Here is a 21,872-nt window from a genome sequence, read left to right on the forward strand (position 1 = left end):
ATTTATCTAGACTCTCTTAAAATGTGAGGTGAATTGGAGGTATTTGCTTCGGTATAGTCTCTAGACAACCTGGTTTCTATTATAAGCTATGGGGGGGTTTATTGTGTATTTTTATACTCTTAATTTTGAATTTATTTGCTACTGGACTGGTCACTGAACATGAGTTAATTAGGGTAGGATGGTAAAATGAAATATATTAACTGAGGTCTGCTGTATTTTGATCAAAAGTAGTAAGGGTTTTTAACATATATTAGTAGGAAACAGAAAGTGATATTTATTTCTTTTTTTCATGGGATTGTGGGTAATTGGCTTATCATTCTGAAAGAGAGAGTCTGCCCATTGTAGTGCTTTCATCCATCTGTGACAATTCTGTGCTCCCATGGTTCATCAAATACTTATTCTTTGTTAGTCTTTGTTGTGGACTGCATTTTGTGTGTTGGGTTATAGGCAATCTTGTTCAATAAGATCACAATATCTTTTTTTTTTTTTAATGATTTGTGAAGGCCTGCTAAGAAACTGGATGTTTGGAGTATCCAGCAGTAAGGCTGTTAATGGTTTTATTCTCTGACACATGTAGTATATTTGCATATGCTATGCAGAATGTGGATAGGCAAGAGTGCTTTAATTGTCTTACAATGGATGCACAAGATTAATTAAAAAATGGGTTATGGAGTGAGAGCTCTACATTTTTCTGTTTAAAAAAAAAAAAAAGGGGGTGGGGGTATAAAATGTGCCTGTCAACACACTAAGCACTTCTATGTGTAAATACTCAACAATGAAAATATATATGAGGAAATGGATACAGTGAATAAAAGATTTCTTCTGTCTTGTATTCTGTTCATCATGGGTCCATACATTTAATGGGTATACATTGATCATAAGATACCACTGAAATGGTTTTGAATGTATACAGTAATTCAAATACAAAGTCAACACAATTTTGTGTAAATGAATAGCTATCTGACTCTTTTGTCAGAATGCCAATCTGACCTGAGTGATTTATATTACTGTAGTGCCTACAGTCCCTAATCGGAATTGAGGCTTCATAATGCAAGATATTGTGCAAACACATACAAAAAGAGGTCCCTGCCCCAAAGAGCTGTATGTGCTTTTATGGCATCAAGAAATTGTTCAAATAATTAGTAATATTGGCAAATGGCACCGTGAGTCTTCTGCTATTTGTATACAGTGGAACTGGTTTAATGCAGGACCTACTAAAGAATTAATCCTCAAACCATATAGGTTGTAGTTCAACTCCTATACAGATCTTTCCAAAAGTTGTTTGTAAACAAGAACTTTGTAGTTTTGTTTTTGATTTGGTTTTTGGAGTTATCTAATCTGTTTCTTTTGACTGGTGAGTGAATTTTTAGTATTCTGTGAGTGCATCAAAAGTTGTTACTTACAGATTTTCTCTAAAGAAGCATTAGATTCTTGGATCAGATTTGCATTATTGTTACACTATTTGTATTTATTTACAGGCACTTCTATGGCACTTAACACTATTAATAAATTAGCTTCACATCACAACATGCCTGTGAAGCAGGGAAGCATTAATCCCCATCTTGTACTATGTAATTTGAGGCACAGTGGTTCTGGTTAAGATTGCTCTGTTTTTGTTGCCTCAGTTCTTAGTTATTCATCTTGAGACATTCTTCCAGCAGTGCTGAGCACCCACAGGTCCTGTAAAAGTCAGTGGTAGTTGCCTGTGCTCAACATGCTGAAAATCAGACCCAAAATGTTTCAAGATGGGCATGCAAAATAAATGCTGTTTTTGAAAATTTGTCTGTAAGTGACTGACTTGCACAAGATTTGTGGTGGAGCTGAAAACAGGACCCTAGAACTACTACTATAGCTTCAGGGTTCTGTGCCTTAGCCACAACAACATCCTTCCTCCCTAGAGACCAATTTCTGTTTACTGAGTTGGAAGTACTTCTGGTTCACATTTCATAAAACGTCTATTGAATTAAGTGTAAATCAATTGTGACACATAAACTTGAACTGAACTGAATTGTCCTATCCAGAAAGGGGATGTGGGTGAGAGGATGGGTGTGAGAGTGTGTTTCCCAGTTTGAACACTTCCCTTCCTCCAGTTTATTTGTGTGGTCTCCTGCATATGCTGAAGTTTTAAATGCCTTACTAAACCATGAGTTGCAAGTGTTGTAGCAAAGGCCTGTGGCATCTTATCGCATCTCATTATATTATGTGGCAAAACTTATTTCCTGCAATAATCTTGCAGCAACAGTAATCTGGCCCTTTAACTCTGATTATGCATCTGTCAAAGCCTTTAAACTGGAGAATCTGTGTAAATTGGAGAATATCCAGTAGGAAATGCTCTGAGACCAAAGTAATTACAGTCTTGAGGCCCACATCCTCTCATTGTGTGGGCACTGTTAAGTCTGATGGGAATTAAGCATACAGGTCTATTACATCACTGACGTCTTGATTTGGCCAAGAAATGAGTTGTGGTGGTGGTTGGTTTTTTTTTTTTTTTTTTTTTTTGTAAATCTACTATCAGATTGACACACAGGAAGTGTCTTATGTTTTTGCTTTTTTACTTTTGTGATCTTAGTCATTTAAAAAAAAATGTGAATTCGATGCTTGTGAAAGGTGCTATGTTGACAGCCCTTGAAACTAACATTCTCTATACACAGAACAGGGACCACATAGTAAGCAGATTTGCAAACATCCTGACATTGTCCCACCAAACTTCAGCCCTCATTTATTTTTTCTTCAGATATTAAAAATGTGCCTATAAGCACCTGTCCAGTGCTATGGATGCCCATCCTGTAGACCAGGGTTTCTTGGTGCGGGCCGAGGGACTTACTGGCCACTGCTTCCAGCAGCTCCCATTGGCCCGGAGCAGCGATCTGCGGCCAGTGGGAGCCGCGACTAGCCGGACCTGCAGACGGGGCAGGTAAACACACCGGCCCGGCCGCCAGGGGCTTTCCCTACACAAGCGGTGACCCCTGTTTGAGAAACCCTGCTGTAGACGGAGGACTAACCAAGTTCATTCACTTCAACTGCTACCCTCCTCCACAGCCTTAACAAAGAGAGAGGTAAATGATGGGCTTTGCAGTGTGCCTGCCTCAAAAGTGTCTCTGATATGGAGAGGTTGTCGTAAGATGTAACGGGGAGGCTAAAACAGCCTAACTTCTGATTCCTTGATGTCTCTGCTGAGACTGTCAACAAGCATACCAATTTGGAAGGGTATATCATTGTCTGATGCTCCTGACATTATTTGACCCAGTTTATTTCATGTTTATCTGGCCCCTTTTAGATGGAGCAATTGATGTTCTCACATAATGCAGATAAGTTTACACCCAAAGAGAGTTGTTGTGGGCATGCTGGTTTGATGATTTACATCCTAGTCATCTAACCAGATTGTACCTTCTTGAATGAAATAGAAATGCGGTGTGGTGTTTTTTTTTGTTTGTTTGTTTGTTTGTTTTTTTATGGTACTGACATTGATAAGAATGGTGGCAGGTAGCTGGCCGGCTGCCAGATACTAAGAACTCAAAGAATCTGTTATTTTGGAACCAGAAACTGTTCCGTAATTTGTTGAGTCTAGATTTTATTGTAGAAATTGAGTGAGGTGCATCTGAAATAGAGAATATGTGATTGCAAACTGAAGAACATCCGTCTTCAATAAGAATCTGCAGATCATAATACATGTAAATTAACCTTACAGAAGCTGAAGCATATTATGTTGGTGCATTTCTTGCTCATGAAAGGTGCCGGACTAAAAGTTCTGAAAAATAGAATAGTTACAGCATAAAAAGGAATGGAAGCTTCTCTGCAATGCCTGTCTGCCTGCCAGTGTGTCTCCTACCCCTGTTTTGGGGACTACTCTGGGGTAATTACCCATTCATTCTATCCAGTCAATCCTGGGCTTATCATCTAAAAGATGACAACTGAGGTTGCCAACTGCAATGCTTCTTGGAGTTTTATGGACCTCCGTCCTTTAGGAATTGGACTGAAACTTTCAACTAGCCTTCTCTTAGATGTAGTCTGTGTTTATACCAGTGACCTAGAGACAAAAGATTTAGTTCTGATCTATTCCTTTTACCTAACTTACAATTTATATTTCCTTGACTCGCCCTACTAAATGGACTATCAGTTTTTTAGAACAGCATTCCAAGACAGCATTTTATTAGTACGCTTTAAAAAGCTCATTTTATAAAATTCCCCACATTTCTTCAGTTAAATATTATAAATGTACCCTATTGGAAACATGAAACAAATTCCAGTGTTTTGTCCATATTCATTTCCTATTATCCTAGAACAGAATCTCTTTAACTCATGTTTTCAGAGTTAGTGCATGTGTAGATAACTTAAAATATATACAAAAACTTCTTTAGCAGTAACTTGCAGATAGGAATAAAGGAATTGCTATCCTGGGTCAGACTCTAAAGATAGTCCAGTATGCTGTCTGTCAGTGGCCAGCAACAGCTGCTTCACAGGAAGGTGTAGAACCCTGCAAATGTGGGTTAATCTGGCATCTATATTGCCTTGCTTTCTAATAATTGAAAATTGTCTTAAGTCCTAAAGAATAACGTTTAATATCCCTTCCAAAACTCTTGTTATAATCTTGTTGTCCATATACATTTCCAGTCACTCTTTGAATCTTGCTAAGTTCATGGCTTCAATGACTTCATTTGGCAGTGAGTTCCACAGTTTTATTGCACATGTGAAAAAGTATTGCCTTTCCTTGGTTTTGAATTTTCCACACTTTTTTTTAAATTTAATTGAAAGTGTGCCCCTTGTTCTTGTGTTGCCAGATGGAAAGAAGAGAAATGTCTATCTTCTGTAGCTTTGATTATTTTGTATACTTTTATTGTGTCCTTTATGTATTTTTTTCTAAAGTAAACAACCTTTCTTCATAGAAGAATTTGCCTATGTCTTTCTTAGAATCATAGAATATCAGGGTTGGAAGGGACCTCAGGAGGTCATCTACTCTCAACCCCCTGCTCAAAGCAGGACCTGTCTCCAGACAGATTTTTGCCCCAAATGGCCCCCTCAAGGCTTGAACTCACAACCCTGGGTTTAGCAGGCCAATGCTCAAACCACTGAGCTATCCCTCCCCCATCATTCTTGTTGTTTTTCTACAATATCTGTCTTGAGATGGGCTGACCAGTACTGCTCAGAGTATTCTAAATGAGGCTGCAACCCTGATTTATAGAAAAGCATAATAATACTTTCTGTATTATTCAGCTTTCTGTTGCTTATGCAGCCTACTATCCTGCTAGCTGTTTTAACTGCAGCTGCATAATGAGCAGCGGTCTTCATTGAGCTGTCCACAGTGATGCCTAGGTCTCTTTACTGAATGGATAAACCAATGTAAAACCCAGGGTGGTGTATAAGTAGTTCAAATTTTTGCCTACAGTATGCATTACATCTGTTGTCTTTACTTTTGTCTCTTTGATCCATGAGGACTTAGCTGCGTGTGAAGAATTTTATCAAATGCCTTCTGAAAGCCTGAGTAAATTGTCAACCAGTTCTTTTTATCCACAAATTTATTGACATGTTCAAAGAATTCGAAGAGATTAGTAAGATACTATTTCCCTTGGCAGAAGCTGTGCTGGTTAGACCATGATCTTCCAGGTGTTTTAAGTTTATTTTTTCAGTTTGTTCCATATATAGATGTAAGGCTTACTGGTCTGTAATTCCATGAGTCACCTCTGTCCTTTTTTAAAATATAGGTACATCATCTGCTACTCTCAGTCCTTTGGAACTGTAGCTGCTCTCGGTTAGAGGTTACATATTTTTCTTAGCCATTCAGTCACTTCATACTTTTGGATTCATGCTGGGCCTGGTGACTTGTTGCTTTTTAAATGATCAGATTGCTTCAGTACATCTTCTGGCACTGCAGTCTTTGATAGTACCTCACCTCTATTACCAGTCCCAGACCTGTAATTTTCTTGTATCTCTTCAATATCCTTTGAAGACTGATGCAAATAAGTCATGTAGCTTCTCAGCAATGTCCTTACCTTCCTTAATTGCTCCCTTTAACCCGTCGAGATCCAGCTGTATGACCTGTATCAGTATGATACTGATAATTCCAAAACTCTAATTTTATTATTATTTTTATCTCTATTTGATGTAGAAAACTTGTTTGTTTGTTTTGGACAGTGCCTGCCATGTTTGAATTTGTAATGGGACTTTGGGAGGAAAGGTCCACACTAGCAGATCCCAATTCAGAATCAGATCTTTATTCGAACAAAGTCAGTGTTAATATCTCATCAACCCAGTGCAGTTGCTTAAAATGAAGTTACATATTGAAATAGCTGGAACCCAACACTCCACACACCTTTATTTAAATAGCTTAGTGCACATTGATTTTTAGAAGGAGGAAATACCATGTTCTGCTGTGTATGTTTCACTCTCATTGAAGGCTTTGTCAGAGAAACAGGTGTAAATGACTGAAGAGAATTGGAGGATTAAACATGTGAATAACTGGTTCAGAAATACTGATGTCTGTGTGTGGGGGGAAATAATGGCAGTGGACACTAGAAGAAAAATAATTTTGAGTATTATAACACCTAAATACTTCTGTCTGGTATGCTAGTATGGATTTCTGAGTTAAGGAAAACTTATTTTGAAATTTCAGTCTGCTCGGGTGTTCTCTGAAGAAATGTCATAATACTCTACTTTTTGAGCTTTCTGTGGTTTACTTGTCTTTTTGTATTTTAATTCAGCCAACTTTCATAGCTGGCTCTCAATTTGGGCAGATACTGCACTTTATAAAATACACCCAAGGACGATTTAATAGATGTACTAGCCTTTTTCCTAGCTAGTAATTCAGAACACCCATTGTCCTGGATGCTGTATGAACATGTACAAAGATTTGATTTCTTCCCCCATGATTTTACAGTCTGGCCTGACTATTGAAGATCTGCCAAATGTAAGCACTGTGGATTTCAGAACGATATCTTTTCATTTCAGTTATTTTATAAAAGCAGTGAGCATCTCCGAGTCCAGCATAACACTTGCTCATCAGATCTAAGCTTCAGATCACTGAAGCCTTCTGATCAAACACAGGTTTTTCAGGCTACGCACCATAAAAAGATGGTTGAAAATTTTGGATTTTCATCTATACTCTGCTATCAAATCTTCTTAAAGCATGGGCAGTCCCAAATGGCTGTGTGGTTCTGAATGTTCTTAAAATCATATTAGCATAATTAATGTTAATATAAAATAGTAAATTATAGAAATAAAACTAGGTCTTTTGATGCATGTGCATCCTTGAAATACAACAGACAAATTAGTCTGTTTTCACCATTCCAAGCAGCATCAGGAACAGCCTGCTAGTACAAAATTTGAAGTCTGGAAAAATGAGAGAGTAAATTTTGACTTAATTCAACATTGCTTTAAAAAATTAAAAACAAAGATGAACTAAATTAAATTTATGAAAGATTGGAACGTGAAAGTAAGATGATTATTATGATTTAAATATTTATCAGAAAACACACATCCTTGGCTATAGTAACTGGGGTATTGTAGAAACTTAAACTGAATAAAAGATGGGCCTAATGTCTGAAAAATTAGATGTACCCCGTACCCCTTATTAAAATTGGGCAAAAGAAAATCTGAAAAGCGCTCTTGCTTCCCAAACAGATAACTAAAAGTGGAAGGGAATCTACTTCTGAAAGCTATTAGAAAAGTTGGATGTTTTTTCTCTTTATATTACCAATGCATTGAATCAGAGCTTGAAAAATCCACTTGCTGCTAGTCACTAGGCAGCTTGCAGTGGCATATATGAGGACCTACAACAAATTCTGTCAAGTGTAAGCACACTTTCCTTACCAAAGTATTCTTTGTCCTTAAAGTTGTGGAAGAAACCTTCCAAATATGAACAAATGCAGCAGTATCTCCCGCAGCATCTAAAAAGCTCCACGGTCTCTGCAGAGTGTGTGTGTGTGTGGGGGGGGGGGGGTTATGCAGCAATAGAATGAATCTAACAACTTTGTCCAGTTTTTCCATTGCTGTTCAAAACTGTGACCATTAATGAAATTGACCAGAGTAATGCTAGGGTTTTCTGCTGCTGTTTGGGACAAAGATGAGTGGAGTAATTCCAACACTTGCCCCAAGACAGCTAGAGGGGGATAGAACAGCATAGGCCATCACCTCACTTACAGCAGCCCTGAGACTCTGGGGTTGGTGAGAGAAAGTGGTCAGTCTTCCTTTCCAGCAGCCAAATTACTTGTTTGGGGAAAAAGGAGTTCAAATTTGAGACATTGGCAGATGCTTTTCCAAAAGATAGCACCTACTCTTCCCGGCATCTGGGGCTTGGTCTTTGTCTAAAAGCATCGCCCAATGAGATCGCAGTTGAAGTCACTTATTTTTGAAATCAGTCTCCTGACTAATAGGTTTAGATCTGTGCAAAATGAGTGATTGGTAAAATTGTAAAGCCTCATCATATTAAATATCAGAGGGGTAGCCGTGTTAGTCTGGATCTGTAAAAGCAACAAAGAATCCTGTGGCACCTTATAGACTAACAGACGTTCTGCAGCATGAGCTTTCTTCTTTGGATTCAAGTTCTTTCAGAGCAAGTCTATCATATTAAATGTACATATTAAATGTACTTTGACTAACATTAATAATGTTTGTTAATATCAACAGAACTTATAATAGGTTGTTTTTATTTAAGAAATAACTGAAGAAGGCACCATTAACAAACTCAAAAGCATTTAGTTCCAGTAGAAAGTCTAACCTAAGTTGACATCTCATGTAAGTTATCTCACCTAGTTGTGCAATATTACTGTAGCTGGGAGACCTTTTTTTTTCTATAATCCTGCCTCTTCATTAGTAAAGTTTAAAATTTCACCAGTGAAATCTTTTATTCTCCGGAGTTTGTAAAATGTAATGTGAGCAGAGCATTAGACATTTATCTCAGTGGTAAAGTTTCTATGAATTGGCAGTTATTTTCTTTCCTTCCCTGTTTTATAATTGAAGATAAACATTTCCTGAAAAAAGCCAGTTTGGTTGGATAAAGGTGAAAATGCAATGTCAGTCTTTCATTAACTGTCTTCTGTAGAAGACTAGAAATAAAATGTATTCTTTAAATCTTCCTTTATTATAATGTCTAATAAATAACTCAACATGAACAGATTGGGCAGCGTATAAATTCTAGAAGTGTTTGAATAGCCTCCAGATTGCACAGGTAAGAGTAAAAGTTGCTTCTTCTCACCTGCTAGTTGCACTGATTCCTTAAGATTTTGCTTCAGTGGCCTATTTCAACAAATCTCAATTCAATATTCAAGCCTTATTAAAAAAATTTTCCCAAATACTTGAGATTATCAGGGCAAGTCAAAGTGATAGCACTGAATCATTTAAAAAAAAATACTATCAAAGCCCACCAGCTGATACTTTTCAGATTCTGTTTTACATGTATTAGTGTAGTAATCATACCCTGTATATTTTAATTCGGCACAAATGTGCCAGTTAGTAATTTACATACAACAAGGTATTTTATGAACTGACAGTATCTTTTGTTCTTTTAGAACAAATGATTTATTTAGGGAGCCTGTAAACAATGAATTTTAAAGGCCTTTCACGTATAACTAGTTTTTCCAGACAGTACCTGTCAAATTACCTTTTTATTATTTTTTTCAATTTAAATTTGGATAGTGTACTGTTTAAATGTATTCATCTAAAGAGCTGCAAAGCTGTTTTTTTGAGACACTAAGAATGCAGTCCTGTTCACATTGGTTACATGGTTTCCAGTTTCAAAATTAGTACTTACATTTACATTTTTGAAAACAGTCGGTGAAGGTAGTGGAAATAATTTAGCATCCCTAAATATCTAACTGAAAGGAAAATTTACTGTGAGATGAAGTTATTTGACAGCCTGGCTTCAGAGAAGTTAGCGCTCTGTAGGCATTGTGCATTTGAGCAAGTCTTTAAGGCCTCCTGGCCTCTTGGAAGCAGCCTACCACACACAAGGGTTTACAGTCTTTAGTTGAAAAGACTTATGCTGTAGGCCCATGTGGAACCTTTTGCCTGCCCTATACATTGCTTAACTGCTTTCATCTCACTTTAGATTAACTCCATCCGGGGCCATATGGCAGGTATTTCTAGTTGTGTTATGAATGAATAGAAGGTTGACCAATGTGTCTGCAGCCTCTTTTTGTCTGGTTTATTCAGGACCTGACACTGTGAAATTAGGATGCTCCCAATGTTGAGGAATATCAGTGTGGTCTTGACGAAGAAAATGGTGGCTCATCTTAGCCACTCAGTACCTCTGACATCAAATTCCTGATCTGAAAGAATATTTTCCTTGATGGTGTGACTTAATTTCATAGAGTAACTGAAATTCAGGCACTAATATCTGATCAACTTGATACCACATGCTGTAAGGATAAAGTGGTGCAGTGGACTCATCTGAGTTCTGTCTTAATAAGAGTATTGCATTGGCAACAGTTTTCCCCATAACTGCATACCCATCTTAAGAAGGCCTTTTCCCATATACTTGATGTCAAAAGGCCCTCACAGGTCTCCTTGGAGAGGACTAATTCTTAAATTCCACTTGGCTTTCTATCATTTAACTGCAGTTCCTCAGGCAGTGCAGTCAGTAGGTGACTGCATTTTGCATTGTGATGACCTTAAAAGCTGTGTCAAGGCTCATTCAATCTGAGGTAGAGTTATTGTTTCTATTGCAATCATATGTAAAACAGCCGCATGGCTAGGTGGTAGGTTTATAGAGCACTATTGCTTGGGTTTGGCCCCTGGTTTTTCAGTCCTGTAGAACCTGTTTCTGAAGTGGAGGGGTGGGGGCACAATTTGAACTTGCAGTTCAGTTGTTTTGGCATGGTGAAATATTTGAAAATTCTGGATTGTTAGAATGCACTGTACAGGCTGTTGTACTTTAAATAGTTTCGCACTCGCTTTAAAATTATTTTTACATAATGTAGTGTTAATGGAACAATGTCAGTTTAGTCAGGGAGTATATGAGTATATATTTTATATAATAGCTCTTATATAGTGCTTTTCATGAGTATCTCAAAGGAGAATGGTATCATTATCCTCATTTTACAGATGGGTAAACTGAGGCATAGAGAAGTGAAGTGACTTAGCCACTGGCCTTCTAGGCAACCTTGGGTAAGCCAGCAATAGAACCCTGGTCTCCTGGGTCTCAGTCCAGTGGTTTTTCCACTAGACCATACTGCCTTCTCAAATCTTGAAATAAAGGAATAGATCAGGGGTCGGCAACCTTTCAGAAGTGGTGTGCCGAGTCTTCATTTATTCATTCTAATCTAAGGTTTCACGTGCCAGTAATACAGAAAGAGACCACCTAAAAATGTTAAAATGTAAGTCTATAATATATAACTAAACTATTGTATGTAAACTAAATAAGGTTTTTAAAATGTTTAAGATGCTTCATTTAAAATTAAAGTAAAATGCAGAGTCCCCCAGACCTGTGGCCTGAACCCAGGCAGTGTTGAGTGCCACTGAAAATCCGCTCGCGTGCCGCCTTTGGCACGCATGCCATAGGTTGCCTACCCCTCGTATAGATGAAAATTTAAGCATCCTATCCAGTAGAACCTGATGATCTTAGTTTGTGATAACCTGTGTATATCTGGTTGTTGCGTGAGGTTGAATGAATGAGAAAGGAAGAATGCAGCTGCAAATACAGCAGTTTGATGTTTGGGCTACCTGCTGTGCATTTAGTGATTAAATAAGCTATGATGTTGATGGCTCTACAGTAGGTATAAATAGAGAAGCACTGAGTAACTAAAACATCCTTATGTACCTTTAAATATTCATTGTACTTTTTTCACATTTAATGAAAAAAGAGCTTCTGAAATACCTGTGCACCTTCAAGAACTAAGTGTCATTAGCTGCTCATGTCTTGCTGTTGGTTATGAGGATTAATTGTATTCTGTGAAATCCATGTTATTCCTTAGATGAGTTTTTTGTATCTGCCGATCAGCCAGACTCATATTGGTGGGGATGATGACATTAATTTAAAGTTAATAATCTTAATTGAACCTGGAGCAAATGTTCAGTTTTTAAAAGTGTATTACTAAGAACTAAATTGGCAAGTCTGATACCATCCAATTATTCTAGAATTGTTGGTTGTTGCTGCTGTTTTATCATGTTATGATGGTGGTTGGGGTCGAATGGGAATCATTGTGCTAGGTACTGTACAAACACAAGCGTAAGACTGTTCCTGCCCCAAAGATCTTCCAATCCAAATAAGCAAAACAGACAAAGGGTAGGAGAAAAGAATAGAACATGCATTGTTCACTACCCTTGTAAGAGCAGCAAATGTCATGTTAGTTAGTTCTGACTTTGTTTTTGCTAGTGGATTTAGGTAGATGTAAAGACTAAGGAAGGGAAGCGGCAAGAGCAAACAGTCACCACTGGAGTGGTCATCAGCTCCCCATGTTCCCAGTGTAAGGGCTGGTCCACACTAAGAAGCGGGGTCGAGCTAGGGTACGCAAATTCAGCTACGTGAATAGCGTAGCTGAATTCGAAGTACCCTAGTTCGAACTACTCACCCGTCCAGACGCCACGGAATCGAAGTCCGCAGCTCCAAGGTCGACTCCGCCACCGCCTTTTGCAGTGGTGGAGTACCGGAGTCGACCGCGGCGCTTCCGGAGTTCGAACTATCGCGTCCAGATTAGACGCGATAGTTCGAACTCTGAGAAGTCGAACTCACCGCATCGACCCGGCTGGTAAGTGTAGACTAGCCCTAAGTGTGTTGGGGAGAAAGGTGTGTGCTGCTTTGGAAATGGAGGCCTGGCTTTTAAATTAGTGTTCACATTCAGTTATGGCATGGTGACAACACAAGCAACCCGAGAGAAGTGGAGACTTCTGAAAGTTTTTGTCAGCCAAACCTGAATGGAATTTCACTGGACAAAAGACCCTTCTCCAGCCCATGGACTTTCCCACTGCTAAATTTGAAAAAACCTGCTGCAAACATTGAGGGTTTTAGAATTTCTCAAAGTCACAAAAATATTTCACAGTGGAATGTGTTAACCAAAATACAGGAGTGGAGTCTTTGCCAGCTCTCCTTAGAATACAGTTTTAAAGTAGCAACATATTATGTGTTGTCTTTTGTAATTTTAAAACCACTTTTCACTTACTAGCTTCTCTCTACTCTCTACTTCTTTCTTGTAATAGATCATGATACAGTTGTAAAGTACTTTTTTTTTTAAAAAGTGTGTAATGGGATGGGGTTTATTTCCATTTTGGTAAACTGATGACAGACTAATCTGTGAACTCCTTTTAGCTAAAGTCATTGAGCTGTTTTCTACCACTAATCTTCTGTATTGGTTTTATAAATACTTGTTTGTTTAATGCTACAATATAAATTCATAAGAATCATTAGAGGTCTTGAAGGCAGATATGTACCCATGGACATGTCTTGCTATTCTAAATGCATACTTATAGATACAGATATCTGTATATGACTTATGGACTGATTCAGTTTAAGGACAATAGATTGAGTCTTGTCTTTAAATGTCTGCCAACTTCTCATCAACCACATTTTTTCCCTTGGAGAATGGTATTATTATTCACATTGTATTTGTCATTCCTTTTTAAAAAAGACAATTGCATAAAAACAGGGCCTCTGTTCCTCAGTGACAAGAAAATATATACTTCCTCTTTCCAAATTGAAATCATATCCTCTGACACTGAAGTTAGTTACTGTGGAAATGATTGATGTCACAAAAAGATGATTACGGCTTCAGTTTGGGAATGAGCAGCAGAAATGGATCTCTTCTGCAGAAACAACTATCCTGGTTTGAAGTAGACTGTGTTTGTTATTTCCCTGGTTTACTATTACATAGTAGAACACAGTCAGTTTCTAAAGAAATGTTGTCAGAGTCCTGAAAGATGTGTTAATAGCAGTAGCACTTTAAATTCTTCAGAAACTTGGCACTTTTCTGAGTGGTATGGGCACGTCTCTCTTTCTGTTGTTATTATTAATCATACTAAAGAATGATGTTAGACACAAACTACATGTTGCTGTTGATGCAGGTGTTTTTTCCCCCCTGTTGCTCTATCTGACCAGCACTTCTGAGATTTATCCTCTTTTCTTTTTACAGGGCATAATAATAGGGAAAAATAACTGACAGTGGGAGTCTCTGGATATCTGGCAAGGGTTATATAGGTATTTGTACCTCTTTTACAACAGCTGAAATAATGGAATAAAAGCTTAGAAAAAGTCCTCAATAACCCTGCCAAGGAACCTTTAGTCTGCAATGATTGGATGCTGATCTATGACAGAGAGGATTCTTTCTCTTTTTTAATTCTTCATCCCTCTACTTAGAAGAATCACAGCTTCTTACAGGGCTTGATCTTGCACGATGTGCTGCTATCTTGCATGGAAGACATGTGGACTACTCACATGGTTTAAGCTATGCATGTGCTTAAGTGCTTTGCTGGATCATGCTAGTGTGCTAAGCACCTTGCAGAACTGAGCCCATAGAGACAGTCGGCTTAAAAACTGAGCTTTCATTGGACATTCCCCTTCCCTTATAGATTGTGGAATACTTGGTAAGGGCTTTGATCTGGAACATGATTGTGTGTCTTTTTCTGTTTCAGATGCACATCTTTGTTTTTTCTTTTTAAATAAGAATCTGGGATTGATATATCAAATATTTTGAATCATTTTCCATTGGTTGTCACAAGTGTCTTTCTCTTACTCCTGTACTCTATGCTAAATGAAATATTGTGAAATTTTTGTATACAGTGAAAGTTTCATTTCAGATGATTAGGCAGTTGTAACTCTGAAGACAGTTTGTCTTTACGTTGAGTAGAAGTGGGTTTTAATTGATTGACTATTTTTTTAAGTTGTTCCCAACATTAACTTTAAATGTTACTGATCAAGCAGCTGCAATAAGTTGCAGAGAAACTTATTTTCTAATTATTATTGAAAAGATTCTCTTGCTTTTTAATATTTAGACTTTAATATAGTGCCATCCATCCAAAAAATCAAAGCTGTTTACACACACTAATAAATTAAGCTTCACATCCCAGTGAAGTAGAGAACTATCTCCATTTTGTAGATTTACCATAAGTGTCACAAGAAGTTTGTGGTAGTTCTTGGAATACATCCCAGTTGTCCAGACTCTTTCTTGTGCTTTTGACAGAAAAGAATCCTTTCCCCACCTCTTCTCCACTGAAATTACATTGTGTATCAATGAGAAAAATATCACAAATATACACACGTTTATATAAAATTCCTGGTGTTTTGACTTTCAGGCCAGACACCTGGAATTACTTATATGTGGGTTCTGTAATCACATCACTGGTACAATAATTACTTAGTAAATTTAAATTTCATTTTAACTTTCTTTGGCCACTGATATGGTCATAGGAATCCAAGGATCGTTACCGTGATATAAAAAGTGCCTGTTTTATATTAGAATGACTACAATTTAGTATTAATAGATGTTTAAATGGCATCAAATCTTTTTCGTATCCAAGAGTGAATTAGTGCACACTCCAGTGGTGGTAGATATCGGAGTCTTGGGGCTTTTTTCCCTTTTGCCTTCTGTGGCTTACCATTCATCTTGAGATAGAGTCAAGGATCATAATTTTCCCTGCTCTGACAAGAAATCTTAGTGCTGAGGTTTACTTTTCTCAAAAACAAACAAACAAAACTATTTTAGTTTGTGATTTCATTCTTTCACTTTCCCCTTCTATCTGGGAAAGGGGCTATGTTTGTGTTGGATAAACTTATGAAAGATTAAATTTAAATGCAATTGTCCAGTCCATTGAGTATCAAAATTGGGAGCAAAAAGGAGCAGGTGCTAGATATGAAATCTGAGTGGTAACTTTTCCTTCCTTCTCTGGCTAATGGCTAACTTAATTTGATCATTAATGATTCAATTTCAATATATTCAGATGTGTAACTCAGATACTGGTGTATGACTTGTAAAACAAAGCATCCTTTGTGGGTCCCATATTTTCTAGTCCTGCACAGATTAATCATCGCCATGTAAACCTGTTCATGAGGAAATGATCCTGCTGTCATTAAAATGGTAAATTTGGCTTGTTTTTATGATGCATCAGTAATAGGCTAAGGAAAATATTTAATTATCCATCCAGTGGAATGATCTGGAGAAAACTAGAATGAACTCTTTTGGTCTTGTCTACACAGAGGCTTTCTTTGACATACCCCTGCCTCTTTTTACTTTAGCATGTTTGAACTGGCTTTCAGTGGTATATTGCATAGTCCTGGCTTGTGCTGACTAAGGATTAGCCAATTGTAATAAAAACTCCAACAGCTGGTTTACACGAGTGCTCCCACAATTACTAGTACTGGTCGAGTGTCACTGGTGCTAGAAGAATGGTGGGAGAAGTTCACAAAAAACGCAGTGTAGGTGATAGAGCGGCTTAGCCTCAGTGTGGGCTTACCACATAGGGGACCATATGCCTCATGGTTTGGCTCTATTCACACTTGTCAGAGAGAAACAAAGATATCTTCAAATGTGGTTCCCAACCCTAAATGGGTGGAGCCCAAACTGTACTGGCAATCCCACCTCCTAAATTAATTATTCAAACCCCTTGCCACCACCCATAGAACTGTAGTAACATTTCATAAAAATAAAATATGGTGCTTTAAACTGTGATTTGTTTACATTAATCTTTATAAAACAATGTTAATATTAAAACAGTTTTGTAAGCCATAATTCTACCCTGGGTTTACTGGAAAGATGGCGATGGGAAACTGAAATTATGACACAACAGGAATATAGGGTTAAAATATAGCGTATATTTTCGCAGCATTGTATATTTTAAGTATCCAAGATAAGTAGAATTTTTTCTTCACCCTCAGCCTCCCCTATTGTTGATCTGTCCTCATCAAAGCTGACAGATGTCATCAGGAGTGACACAAACATTGGGCGCCATTGTGAAACTGGAAGACTAATAATTGAATCCAGATGCTTGCCAAGAATTTCCATTTACTTCAGGTTGGTTTCAAGTGTGCCAGCATTTATGAGGGAGAAGATGACTTTTAAGCGGATGACTCTACATTTTTATGTTAGCGAAACATAAATAACACTATGAAGCATGTTCCCCCTGAACATTTGCAAGTTGCTTAAAAGCCTTAACACCCATGTGAGTTAGATAAATAATATTATACCACTTAGTACCTCCGTTTCCCTGCCCGTGAAGTAGCTTGCTCAAGTGAGTCAGTGGCAGAGTGGAAATAAAACCTAGATTTCCAGACCTACAACTTGCTGTGCTGGAGCAGACAAGTTGTCCATCTAGAATTGCATCCAGTTTCTGACACCAGCATATGCTTCAGAGTACAGTACAGGAATCCTTATATTGGGAGCTATTTAATAACCTGCTCATAAGAAGAAATATTTCATATATGAAATCCCACTCTATTTTCTGCGTTATACATTTATTTGTTAAAATTTGATGAATTCCAGGAACAGTGGGATTGATCATATTATTAGGTGATGATTTTTTGAATGGCTGATTACAGGGGCCAGCAGAAAAGACCTATGTTGGGGATCTGATGTGCAAGTTAACTGTAGTCTGCATAGTAGGGTCCCTTCTTGGAGTACAGGACCAGACCGTTGTTCCCGTGTTTACCTCAAGGCAAGATATGCTGTTTCCGTAAAACGGGAAGATGAAACTGTGGTTGAGGTGTGGTGCTTCTGGAGTGAAAGTGGGATGTCTGTAAAATGGAAATAATACATGTTTCATGGTGTTGATCCTTGATTGGAAAATTAATCAACAATGTGTAATTAGCACACTGTGAGATGTTTAAGTAGCACATCACTTAGTCATATGACTTGTTCCAGATGATTGTGTATATTAAAGTACACGACAAATCTGAAAGGAATCTTTCCAGTTAAAGTAGTATAATTAAAGAAACTTAAACTGAGATTCTTCGTAAGGAAATCCAGTAACTTTTTTTTTTTAAACAAGAGTGTGTAGCACTTAAATCCAGCTATTTCAATCTTGATTTCCTTCAACATATTCAGCTTTCATTTACATGGTTTTCAAAAACTATCCCTTGTGATTTGTAGTTTTGGAACCAAGAAGGGAACCATGAAAAGCTTGAATTCTCCTAGTTGGAGTGAGAATTCTCTAGAGCTTAAGAAGTAGGAGAGCTTCTGTGAGATAAGCACTCCTATTTTGCATATGTCAGGAAACCAAAAATCTCTTTAAACTATAACAGCTCATCTCATTGACATGCTATAATTATTCTACCATTTTAGCTATAGAACATTGTACTATAGGACTAAGCTTGCTAATAAAATCAAAGTCTTAAATACACTCACTTGCCACACTGCACGAAAAACAAAATACAAACACTTTACCCACAAGAATTGTACAGTAACGAATTGGTGATGGTCGCAGCAATCTTGTGTCTGTGTTCACTTCTGCATTTGTGGATGGGGGGCAATGCTGCAGCCCTTCCATGAATGGGAATTCCTTTGAATTTAGTGGGTGTTGACATACACGCAGAGCAGCTGCTGCATCAGTCCATATAACAGAAAGATAATAGTGGAACAGTCTTTATTTTTTTTATATTAGCATATGGCCTATAGGTGACACTGACACTTAATAGTAGTAGAGGTTTTTCAAGTTACTGGGTCCACATTAGCATCCTCTGAATACGAGGCCTTCATCCTTGAGCTTTATCTGTTGTTTTTGAGGATGCTCTCTGAAAAAGAAGCTCTCTTGTTGATGGCTCATATGTATTTGTTTTCCAACATTATGTTGTCTGGTTAAATGTCTATGGTGGTAGCAGATGTTGCAGTGTTTCAGCCTTTGTGGCTCCTGAGGGAGGTGTGTGTATATGTATATATGGGGAGGAAAGTTACTCTGAAACACTAGACATTTTTCTGTGCTGTTCACATACATGCTGTGCAGTGTCCCGTGCTTTGTCTACACAGGCTAGAATGGGACACATCCACTGTTGGCTGTAAAGGTGAAAGCTGCAGTGTAGCTCAGGCATGGTTATCTGTAGGGCTAAATGACACAGCTGTCAAAGTGCCTTAGCCATGCCTGCATTGTGGATTCCACCCTTGCTTCCACTATTGCAGCTCTGTCAAGGAAGGTGCAGATCTTGAGTTTGAGGGCTTTTGCTCCCCCTACCCACTTTTTGATTTTCCTCATGTCACTTGCCCTAGTGTTTGAAAAGAGGAAAAGGGAGTGACTGGATATTTGCCTTTATATGAGACAGGAATAATAGGTAGAGCATGTAATTACATTATGTATTTTGAGTGTTATATTTAATGAGCCCAGTATTTGACTGCATGTAGTTTATTCAACACCATTGCTCTGTCTAGTGATTGCATATGCACTGTGTAAAGGGTAATTTGATTGTGATATCTTATCATATTATTATTCCACGTATAAGGTGCCTCTCTCAGTACTTGGAGAAAATTACCTGTACACTGAGATGGCCATATGCATTGTGTGATCAGACCTGAACTGCAAGTGGAAGGTTTTGGAATCGCTCTGTAGTGTCTCTCAAAAGTTTGAGATCTTATGTGTATTAATGATGATATTCTATAAGGTTCTAGAAGAAGTATTATTTAGTTTGGAAGGGGAGGAAACAGAAGTGCTTTGCTATGTATTCAGAGTGAAATGTGTAGCATATTTGGTAGAATATATAAATTGAAAAGATGCCAGATTACCACTTATCTATTTACATTAAAAGTTCTCTTTTTCTCTCATTCTTTTTCTGTTGACATAACTAGTAGTAATCCAAGGATTAATAATAAACTAATCTAATCTAACACATTACCATGCCAGAGACTTTCAATTGTAAATGAGCATTATCACATAATGCAGGTTTGCAAAACTACCTGAAAGTTTACCAGGAACAGCACAAAATATAATCTCTCACCCTTTGGCATAATGACAAGGATATATGCTATGGAAAAATATATTCGTTTTCTCACTCCTCAAAAAGTGACTGACCTGGGTGATTAGAATTTTGCAAGTCTGGAATGACACCTGCCCAGGTATGGAAACATGGTGCTTACACAGTACAAGTTGTAAAGTCAGCTGAGGGAGCACAAAATTAATGTTTTTATGTCACATATAATTTTCCTTTGCTAATGGAGTCGTTTTTTCTTTTCCACAATGTGTACCATAGAACTTTTCCTATTGATTACAATTATCTTTATGCATTAAAATTCAGTGTCTGTCTTTAACAGCTGGCTAGGTACCAAAAGAATTAAACACACTTAGAAAATCCCTGCCTTTAAAGTATTAAACTATATAGATTGCACTGAAAATGCCATTTCTCAAAGGGCATATGGTAATTTATAGTGGAATATATGTGGGGATTTTAGTGCCTTTATTTCCCTTTTGCATGATAAGACTTCACCAAAACACATTTTCTCTGCTGGTTGTCAGTGAGGCAGATACCATTTGTGTTTATTAAGCAAGTGTAATAAAGTGCACTGCCCAGGTTTTGGACAGCCTCAGGTTTTTTGGTGAAGTAATAATAAATGGTATATTTCAAACAGGGAAGGAAACATTGTGGGTTTGGACAGTATTAACCAGTGTTAATCTGCTTTTGTTTGAAACCATCCTTAGTGTTAAATCATGTTTGAGCATATAAATCTGTTCTTTCAGAGTCTTTATTTGAGACATGAAATTTCTTAAATTGCAAGATATAATATATATGGCAGTAAAGGTCTACAAAGTGTATGAAAAGCATTCTGAGAACTGCGCTTAGTTGAGCTTATCTCCACATGCAATACTGCATTTTGGCACATAACCTCCTTTTGACAATTATCACAAGTGTACCTGTCTGAACATCAGTGGTGGCAAAATGTATTTATATGCCTGCATGCCTGTAACAGTTGCACTGTAATTTTATACTGCAGTTTTCTGCATTTAATTCATTTAAAATGCCTTGGATTAGTCAGTATCTGTGGTGTAAAAGCATCTGGATTAAACCTTAACCTTGTTTTAAACAATATTTTATTTCCCTTGATTTGTCTGCAACAGTTCATGGGGATGGGGACGGGGCGCAGAAGAGCGGGGAGATGTTCCAGAAGCTGGAATTAAAGAAGGGGAAAGAAGCCTTAAAAATCTAGAACTGGGGAGGATGGAGGGAGATGAATGGGAGTGAAAGAGGACAAATGAGACAGAAGAGATTTGGAAGCAAGTTCAGTGTGTGGATGGGGAAATTAGTTCGGAAGGTAATGATATTCCGGAGGGCAGGGGGATGTAACAGCATCAGGAAACAGAGAATGTAAATAATCCATCTTATTTATTTATTTATTCTCATTCTCTCTCTGTCTCTCTCTTCTGAATGGCCCTACAGGGTTCTGTTTTCTAGGACTTCCTCTCTCCCTCAATAACAGAGGGGTGCTCAGAAGATCCTCATGTACTGGGGCTTTGAAGGGCCACAACACTTTTCCCTTCCAACCTAGGGAAACTCCCATGAGCCATCCTATGCTAGATGCCTGTGTGGGGATGGGTTGCCACAGTTCTCAGCATTCCATTTTCCTCATATCTCTCCATAGGACTGATGCTGAAAGATATTAAACTTTTGTAAACCCCTCACTGACTTCAATGGGAATTGAGTGCTCAATACCTCATGGGATCAGTCCCAGAAGAAGGAAAATTTCTTCCTCTGTAGGCACTCTAAAACACAGGCTCTCAGTCACAAAAGGATAGGGGTTTCAGGTAGTAATGAACACTTTCTGGAGAAGATTTACTCTGTATTCTGATCAGGATTCCTGGGCCCTGTCCACTCCTGCATTATTTTCCGACCCAGATACTAAAGATAATTCAAGGTTGAACTTTATTTCATAAGTATACAGTAGAACCTCAGAGTTATGAACACCTTGGGAATAGATGTTGTTTGTAACTCTGAGCAAAACATTATGGTTATTCGTTTAAAAGTTTACAACTAAACATTGACA

General features: G+C 37.8%; 1 protein-coding gene across 5 annotated transcripts in view; it reads left to right on the forward strand.

Annotated features, from left to right (window-relative positions):
* The window catches only part of LRCH2 (leucine rich repeats and calponin homology domain containing 2), a 72,531-nt gene that overhangs the window by 949 nt on the left and 49,710 nt on the right, over positions 1 to 21,872 (forward strand). Inside the window, exon 2 of one of the 5 annotated variants that reach the window (XM_039489720.1) lies at positions 16,793 to 16,928. The exons of the other annotated variants lie outside the window; for them this stretch is intronic. The gene's annotated coding sequence lies outside the window, so the exon portion shown is untranslated. The remainder of the gene's footprint in view (positions 1 to 16,792; positions 16,929 to 21,872) is intronic. 5 annotated transcript variants of the gene reach the window in all.

This window comes from Mauremys reevesii, linkage group 9, assembly GCF_016161935.1.
Source record: "Mauremys reevesii isolate NIE-2019 linkage group 9, ASM1616193v1, whole genome shotgun sequence".
Taxonomy (NCBI): Eukaryota; Metazoa; Chordata; order Testudines; family Geoemydidae; genus Mauremys; species Mauremys reevesii.